Source organism: Mobula birostris, chromosome 7 (genome assembly GCF_030028105.1).
Source record: "Mobula birostris isolate sMobBir1 chromosome 7, sMobBir1.hap1, whole genome shotgun sequence".
In the NCBI taxonomy this organism is placed as follows: Eukaryota; Metazoa; Chordata; class Chondrichthyes; order Myliobatiformes; family Myliobatidae; genus Mobula; species Mobula birostris.
In genome coordinates, this window is record NC_092376.1 from 142795628 (window position 1) to 142804413 (window position 8786).

An 8786-nucleotide genomic window follows, 5' to 3' on the forward strand; every position below is an offset into this window, starting at 1 on the left:
CATTGCAACACACCAGTTAAAGTCATCTCTCGTGTGCGTGCTTTTATTTAATTGATAGACACAACACTGACAGTTCTTGTTCTTATGCTGGGCTATGTTCTGCCTGATAGCAGGAGGTCAAGGAGACTATGTGAAGGATGAGATATTATCATGACTTTCCCAGATGAAGTCTTACCAACCATTTGCTAAAATGCATTTTCCAGGTGAAAATTCCAAATAAGATTAATCTGAATTTAGCTTTAAATTAGAAAAAAAATTCTTGCAAAACAGCATTACTTGAGAAGGAAGAATATGAAGTAATTGTGCTCAGTGGATACTTAATCTGCAGAATGTGCAGTTTTCTATGCACAGATTGCATTAAAATTTCCTCAAAAGTTCTTTAAAGGTTTTGCCTGGATCTTTATATAAAATTCTTAAATACTAAATGCTGGGATAGTGAGTATGGAGGAAGATGTAAAGTACACAAATTGATTGAGTAGCCATGATATGGAAGATGGAATATAATGTGGGAAAATGAGAAAATATCCACTTTGGTGCATGAAACAGAAAACCAGAGTATTTTTTTCTTGAATGGTGAACAATTGTAAACGGTTGATATTCAAAGAGATGTAAGTGTACTCGGACTAAGTCACTGAAAATCAACATGGAGGTAGAAGAAGTGATTAGAAAGGCAAATAGCATGCCAGCCTTTATTAGGAGCGGACTTGTATACAGAAGTAAAAAATAAACTGAGTTAACGACTGACAAATGTACTCAAGTCACCATTGCTTTGTATCAGTGTTGGCGCAACTTACGTTGACAGTGATTATCGTCCACCTTTGTTACTCAAGATACTCAATTGACTTTTACCTCTGGTCAGATGGCTCCAGCATACGATTCCCTGGGCGACATCTTCCAGATAGCCAATCTCTTCAATTATTTTACTTTCTCTACGTCTTCCATTTGTTCTTTTTGTCTAGATTGTCTTACCATAAGGCCATAACATCAATTAGGAGCAGAATTAGGCCATTTGGGTCATCGAGCCTGCTCTGGCATTTCATCATGGCTGATCCAACTTTCCTCTCAGCCCCAGTGATGAAATGGTGGAGATATGGAAACTGTTGGAAGCTGTGATCTGCAGTTTGGAATTCGATCAAATGATCTAGTGCTCTGCTGTAGCGAGCTGACTCGTGGAAAAGACCAGAGACAGGTGCAGGGTCATGAACGTCTCCATCTCAAAGCAGCGAGGAAGACTGAAGCATAGAGATGAATATGGAGAAGGTCAGCAGTCGCTCTCAAAGGAGGCAATGGCAGTTGGTAGCTGGGTCAACAGTGTTCACGCTTGGACCGAGCTAGTACTGAGTTCAAAGCAGCAAAGAAGTGTTGAGTTCACACTGCCTCTCTCCTCAAAAGCCGACTGAAGAATATGTTTGATATTCTGAAAGTTATGTGATTATTGGACTGTACTTTTGGTCGTCTTCAGTTTTTGGTGTTTTCTTTCTCGTTGTTGATTAGCACAGAGGTCCCCAACCTTTTTTGCACCGCAGACCTGTTTAAATATTCTTGCGGACCGGCTGACCGGGGGGTGGGGGGGGATCGGTGTTCAAGTACGGTTAAACTCACCTCAGCATGTTTTTTACAGTTAGGGTTGCAACTTTCTCTCTCCCAAATAAGGGACAAAAGTAGCAGTCAAATCCTGACGAAGGGTCCCGGCCCGAAACGTCGACTGTACCTCTTCTTATAGTTGCTGCCTGGCCTGCTGCAATCACCAGCAATTTTTGTGTGTGTTGACGGGACACTTGTGTTTAGCCCAAGAAAGACTACCATGACCATGATGTCTTGCATGGGCACCTGTGTGTGCATGTGTGACATGTGCATATGTGCGCATGCGCGTACATGCCGATTTTTTTCCCACAAATCAGTTTTGGCTTAATCTTCCCGACTACACTGTACATACATTATTTCTACTTTATATAGGTGGTGTATTTGTCATATCATTAATGCTTTTACTATATGTTAGAGTTATTTTAGGTTTTATGTGTTATTTGGTATGATTTGGTAGGTTATTTTTTGGGTCTGGGAACACTCAAAAATTTTTCCCATATAAATTAATGGTAATTGCTTCTTCGTTTTACGCCATTTTGGCACGAAAGGTTTCATAGGAACGCTCTACCTTAGCGAAGGAAATACGGGACAAGGGCGATCCCGTATAGGACAATCCAATTTAGCCCAATATACGGGATGTCCTGGCAAATACGGGACAGTTGGCAACCCTATGTTCAAGTTCAACAGTGCATGACAGGGAATGAGGAAAGGAGAATCTGACTCGTTTCCTCGTGGCCTGGTAGCACATGCTTTGTGGCCCGGTGGCTGGGGGCTGCTGAATTAGCATATGGGTGATATGTTACAATTTCTGCGAGGGAGAAGGTGGGAATTTGGGGTCTGATGTTCTGATGTTCTTACTGGTGTTTTTCTGTCTGGATGAACCTTAGATTTTGTGTGTGAAAGAGGGGGTTTTGATGCTATTGTTGCTGTTCTTTTCTGCGAGGACGGGGCTGGTGATTTGATGTAATCATCGCTGTTTTTTTCTGTGAGGACAGGGGCTAGAGATTTGATGTAATCATCCCTTTTTTTTGTGAGGGAAGGGCTGGACCTTTGGGAATTTTGGAGGTGTGGACAATCTGTTAGTTTTTTTGTGCGACGGATATGGTGGGAGCTTTTGAGGTTCGTGAGTTTTGTTGCTTTTTCATGTTGTGGGGGAGTGATGGCTTTTCTTTTCAACAACTCCCATGGTTTTTCTGTTTTTCTATATTTCACGACTATTTGGAGAAGATGGATATCAGAGATTATACATGCATACTTTGACAATAGAATGAACCTTTAGAAACATTGGGCATTGAAAACTCTCAAACAATAATTGGACTCATTTCCAAATGACCTTAATTTTTTACAGATCTCCTTACAATTCTCCATATTCTCCATTCACCTTCATTTGCTTAATAAGGATTTCACAGAATTTCTTCCCAATTTTCACAAGGAGGTTTCCAGACCACCTTCCCCAATGTCTCATTTCCTCACTGTTGTCCTGCTCGAAGATCTGGGTCATGAACTCTCTCATGAGTTGGAACCTTTTAATAATAATAATAACTTCATTCATATAGCACCTTTCATACATTAAGATGCAGGCTCAAAGTGCTTTATATAGACAGTATGAATGAATTAATATAATCCTAAAAATATGCAGCAAAAATAAAAATCATAACTATTATAAACATTATATAGAATAAAATGTAAATGAATATGCCAAATTATATAAATATAATAGACATCATCAGGCACTTGCAGGACAAATTTAAAAAGTAGATATTTACTAGAGTTTTGAAACGATCCACAGTACTAGCCTGATGTACAGTATCTCAGTCGGTAGAGTATTCCAGATTTTTGGTGCATAACAGCAAAAGGCTGCATCACCAGTTCTTATATGCTTGGCTTTAGGAACTCTAAACAAACCAGAATTCATGGATCTAAGATTACAATTAGGGATGTAAGGGGATAGGCACTCCAAAATATACAGAGGAGCTGGATAATTCAGAGCCTTATATACAATTAAGAATATTTTAGAATTGGTCCTAAAGGACACAGGCAGCCGCTGTAATAATGCCAAACTGCTGAAATGTGCTCAGATTTTCTTTTTTTTTTGGTTAAGATTCTTGCTGCTGCATTTTAAGAATACTGCAGCCGATTTATATTTTTCTTAGGTAGTCCTGCAAAGTGTGCATTACAGTAGTCTACTCGGCCAAAAACAAAAGCCTGTTTCAATTTCAAACAAGAGAATATCTGCAGATGTTGGAAATCCGAGTAACACACACAAAATGCTGGAGGAACACAGCAGGCCAGGCAGCCTCTATGGAAAAGAGTACAGTCGACTTGAGGGCCGGGACCCTTCAGCAGCCTTTCGGTTTTTCTGCATCTTGAGATGTTATAAGAAATAGAACTCTTGAAATGTTCCTTGAATGAAAGAGTGCAGTCTTAGTAGTAATATGATTAATAAGTGATTTGAAATTTAGCTCAGAGTCAATAAAAATGCCTAAATACTTTACTTCTGGCTTGATTAGTAAGGTCAGATGATCAAGTTACTATCTAAGGTTCATGTTTTCTTTTATTGCTACCTATAACCGAAATTCCTGCTCTTTCCTTATTTATTTTAAGGAAATTTGAATCTGTAATGCTAGGAAGGCACCGTATTAGAGGGTTTAGAGCATCTGGCATTGTAGAAAATGCAGTTGAGAGTCTCCTTTCCTTGTGGCTTGGTTTGCGATGCTTTCCATTTTTAATTGACTCCAGCACTTCCCCTTCCTAGCTGAACAAAGCGTAATTAGATTCTAGGTCTTCTATTTATCAACAGTAACTCTTCAGTTTTTCCAGCAGACATGGCTTGACCTGCTGAGTATTTCCAGCACGTTCTCCTTTTATTTTAGTCCTATATCCTGTTGCAAAATGTAATCTCATTCTATAGATCTGGGGTTGAGAACTGCACTTTGGTGTTTCCCAGTGAGTGCATCTTGTTTCTTCAACATCTCTTCTGCTGTACATTTTTCTTCCCCATTTGAAGCTTTTTTCCAAAGTCCATCAAGGATCCTCTGTACTGAAACTATCTAAATTCTAGACACTTTCTAATGGCTTTTTCACAAAATCTACATGTGGCAAAGTTAGATCCATCCCTCTGTTATATCTCCTAATGTGATAGGATTCTGTTCTTACAGAAACATCTGCATGATTATTTCCAGCAATTCAGTATTGCTGCCAATTCATATTTAGAAGTACCTACTTTTTTCATAAAAGCTAGCTTTAGGATACTTTAGGAGGCTACTTTATCAAAAACAGCATCTTGGAACATAAGTACAACTGTGGGTATTAATTTACTTTGACAAAATTAAATTGAACATTAGCCTGGACAGATCTAGTTTACTGAAGGCTCTTGGTCTTGCTTGTGCATTTTAACAAATGAATCTTGCCCAAAATATTGTCACTTCACATTTTCCAGTATTGACAGTGACCCACCAGAAATATTTATTGTATTGATTAAAAACTAAATAGATCCAAAATATCTTCAATAATGTTAATTTATGTCAACATTCTTGGCTGATTTGGATCTGCTCAAGAAATATCATATCTGAAATAATTTTTAAAATAACATCTACACTGCACTGTTCTTAGAGTCACCATGATCTTTTTTTTACCTTATGTCAGGATCTTGTACGATGTCGGTGAAGTGAAATGATCGTCTGGGATGGCCTGTCACAATCACTAACTGTGACACTAAGCCACAGTAGCTAATAGCAATTGCCTACTGCTAATTAATGCACAAAGTTGCAGATTCCATCAAATCAGAAGAATAGCTATGGTGGCAATATTGATGTGTACTGAGATATCTAATTTATTTGGCTATCTGTAGAATATTGGAGATGTGTCCAGAAGCATCAGTAGATGTATGTACACAGCTTGTTTCCTTAAGGAATGTATCATGAAGCTGCATTGTTGGTGAAACTGCCAGAAATAACCAAACACCAAATAAAAGGTAATTTAGATAAGGGCACTTTATATTAAAAGAGGATGAATTTTAGAGGAAAATGAATGAATAGAGAAGCATATTAGTTGGTGTTTTAGTGTGAAAAAGAAGTGAAATTATTTGTTGGGGCATGTCATGCTGTGAGCGGACTGGAAATATTGCCAAAGTACAAGCACAGTTGAATCTCAGCTGACAGTGGCATTAGATTGCTGAGGGAGTTTTGACTTTCCGGTCAGAAGCTGTTACATCATTTTTAATTACTTCAGAAGTGGGTGAATAATTTCTGCTTTTAAGTTAGAATTTGGGATGATTAAGTTCATAAGACAGATTTGGAACAGAGTTCCACAAGGTTTATTAGGATTTGATTTTAACTACTTTCTTGGAATTTTCTTGCAATTTGATTCACGAAATTCATAAAATTCTGCATTTGATTCCAATGCAGGAAGGAGGTATTGGCAGCCTTGAAGTATGTAAAGGTAGGCAAATTCTCAGGGTCTGATCAAGTACTCTTCTGGGCCATATGCAAGACAAGAGAAAAACTTGTAGATATATTTGCTTCACTGTTAGCCATTCCAGAGGACTAGAAGGTAGCTATTGTTGTTCCATTGTTCGAGAAAGGTAACAAGGAAAGGCTGGGGAACTACAGGCCAGTGTGCCTGACCTCAGTGGTAGGAAAGTTACTCGAGGGAATTCTGAGGGAAAGATCTACCATCATTTGAATAGTAAAGTCCTGATCAGGAATGGTCAGCATGGTTTTGTGTGTGGGAAGTCATGTCGAATGAATCTTTTGGAGACTTTAAAGAGAGAACCCAAAAAAGAACAGATTAAAGTAGGGCAGTAGATATTGTCTATATGGACCTTAATAAAGCTTTTGAAAAATCCCACATAGCAAGCTGATCTGGAAGATTAGATCAGATAGGGTTCAGTGGGAGCTAGTGAGGTGTTTTCAGAAATGGCTCAATGATAGGAAGCACATGATGGTGGGTGAAGGTTGATTCTCTGACTGGACGCTTGTGACTAATGGGGTGCTGCAGAGGTCAGTGTTGGGATCTGCATTATAAATCTGGGAATACAAATGCACAGTTTGCTGAAAGTGGCTGTACAAGTACACAGAGTGGTGAAAAAGATGTTAGCATGCTGACCTTCACCATTCAGGGCATTGAACTTGGGAGTAAGGGCATCATTTTGCTGTTATATAAGTCATTTGTGAGGCCGCACTTGGTATATCGCGTATAGCTTTGGTCATCCTGTTATGGGAAAGGCATTGTCAAGCTGGAGAGGGTATAGAAGAGATTTACGAGGATGGCTTGAGTTATAGGGAGAGCTTGGCCGTGCTGAACTTTATTTCCCAGAGTGTAACAGAATAAGAGGTAACCTCATACAATTTTATAAAATCATGAGGGGTATGGATAAGATGGACAATCATAGACATTTTTCCCAGGGCTGGGCAGCCAAAATAGAGAACACAGGTACAAGATAAGAGGAGAGATAGATTCTTTATACAGAGGGTAGTTAATACAGTACCTGGAATGTACTGCCAGATGAAGTGGTAGGAGGTGGGTACAATTGCCACATTTCAGAGCTATTTGGAGAGATATGTGGATGGGCGAGACATAGAATGTTATGGGCTAAATGTGGGCAACTGAGACTAGCAGGGATGATGCTGTGACTGGCATGGACCTATTGGGCCGAATGGCCTATTTCTATGCTCTATTGCTTTATGACTCTAATTCAAATTGTTAGTTACCAGGATGACAAGTAATGGACAATATGAAATTGCCTGGGGTCTTGCTTAATTATCATAGAGCTCAATGGAATTTTCTTGAATTGTTTTTGGGTTTTCACCATCTCATGAAAGTGCACAAAGTCAGAATTCAGTCAAATAAGCATGATCATTTCCTTTGGAGTTTAAGCATTAAAATCACTGGCTACACCCACAAATGCTGAAAAACTGTACTGTATGAGGGTACAGAATATCATTGGCAGGAACTGATACATACTGTAGCTCTGCCTTTAGCTGTGTGTATATATGCAAACCCTGGAAAGTTACAATGTTATTGCAACTGCAAATTCTGGCTCATTGCTTTGTCTCTGGTTTTCTGTGCAATTCACTGGGTCTGGTTTTCGTGGTTGAAGATCTTTTTGTAAAAAAGGTGTCTGCCCCAGTGAACAGTTTATCTTCAAGTGTTTACTCAAGTTGGTATAAATAGGTTAAGGTACTTTGGTTTCTTTTTGACAAATGCCTTTAAGGTATATGTTAAACTAAAAGAAAATATATTTGAATCAACATCCATTCTTTTGGAAAACATGTCGATAGGCACTAGTGGAATTTTAGATTGATAAAAATGAAGATTGATAAGCACTATTGAAGACAAATCTGAAGCTGCAGGCAGACTCAGCTGAATGACGTATCAGAGAAGGCTGATGGTGTGGGTGCAGGAGATGTCATCTCTGTGGATTTTTAAATGCTTTTGACAAACACCTATCGACAAGTCTATGAAATAAAAGGTCATTGATAGCTAAAAATCTGATAAGGTCTGAGGGACTTTGTAAAGTAGGACATCAGTGCTCAGTAATTGGACCAATGTTTTTCTCAATGTATATTAATGACTTGGATATAGATATTCAGGGTGAAAATACAAAATTTATGGAAGGCAGCAGACATGGAATATGGTACATGATAAAGAGGGTGGTTATCAATGGGAAGAGGACATAGATAGCCCAGCAGATTGTGACAGATGAAATGTGAAGTGATAAACAGCATAATCCCTGCTGTGCCTGTTGCTTGAGAAAATTACAAAAAAAGGAAGCGTTAGTGTAAATCACACTAGTATTCTATGCGAAGTTGTTGAACTGTGTATCGTCTCCTGATCCTTTTACGCTGTAATTCTATATTTTAAGCCTAAACTATATAACATAAAATACTGCAAGAATAAATTAACGACTGTGTTCATCATCACTGGAAGTACCGAATCTTCAAAGAATCTATTGCTGCAAATCAGCCCACAACTGCACTGTTGTAGTGTATAATTGTACATAAACCTGCATTGGAACCCAGCACATCAAATTCAAATTTACGTTTTTGAAAAGAATATATAGAATTGCCTAATGCTTTTGGAAATTTTGCTCATTGCATGAGAATTCTGGAGGTATGGATATTGGATAAATAAGAGTTTACTGCATTTTGGCAGAAGGAATGTGGAGAAACAGTACAGACAATGGTAACATTTCAAGTGGT